Source organism: Microtus ochrogaster, linkage group LG3 (genome assembly GCF_000317375.1).
Source record: "Microtus ochrogaster isolate Prairie Vole_2 linkage group LG3, MicOch1.0, whole genome shotgun sequence".
Classification (NCBI taxonomy): domain Eukaryota; kingdom Metazoa; phylum Chordata; class Mammalia; order Rodentia; family Cricetidae; genus Microtus; species Microtus ochrogaster.
This window is the reverse complement of record NC_022029.1, coordinates 6,021,853-6,022,907: the sequence shown is the minus strand read 5'-3', so window position 1 is coordinate 6,022,907 and position 1,055 is coordinate 6,021,853.

Sequence of the window (1,055 nt, the reverse complement as noted above, 5' to 3'; positions counted from 1 at the left end):
CAATTTTATTACTATATCAATTAATACTATGTGTTTGTTATTGGATTTAAGTTTCACTCTTAATAGAATATAAAGCTTTTACTTCAATGTTAACAAATACCTGATGCATTTTAACTATAAGCAAACTAGAAAAAGAGTAATTTTCTAAAATTTAAGGTTGCCTACATTAAAAATAAATGTATAAATAAGAATAAAGGAAAATGGTGTTTTCTGTGAGTTTACTTCATGTAGAAAATCAGAAATATACTCAAGGAGTCTCACCAATATAGCTATGAAAGCAAGATCTGAACACGAATCAAATGTTAGACGTAAAATTACATAATATTAACTAATGAAAAACATTAGTCTTACAAAGTGATGTCAGCACAAGATATATGTATAAAACTATCTAGACTATTTTCATACATTGAATTAGCTTGGTATATTGAAATGTGAATAAGCACTTAAATGTTTATAATATATTGAAATATGTATGTTTGTGTACACATGCACATACACGTTTTCTATTAATTTTCCATAGGATAGAATGAATAACATTTGTGGAAGAGCTGAAAGACATCCACATGAGTACAAAATACATCACCTAATAAGCAAGAAATCAAACATTTCAGACATTACATACAACACTTGAAGATCAAATCTAACAGTGCAATTTTATTACATCATCGAATTATGTAATTAAACTTCTCTTTAACAACATTGTCAAGTGATCAAATGTCTGGTCTTTGTACTTGATCCTTATTTCACTTTTTTCCTGACATCTGAGAGTGCTAAATGAAAATTTCAATTCAATTTTCTCTATTTAACATTTAAAATATTATTTGACTTTTTGAGATTCGAGTATAATTACATCATTCTCCACTTCACTATATTCTCTATTCCCATGTGTGATCACTTCTTCTGTCTTTCTTTCAGATTTACTGCCTTTTTACTTATAATTGCTATTACACATACATACATACACACACACCCAGAGAAAGAGAGAGACAGAGAGAGGGAAGGAGGAAGAGAGAGAGAGAGAGAGAGAGAGAGAGAGAGAGAGAGAGAGAGAGAGA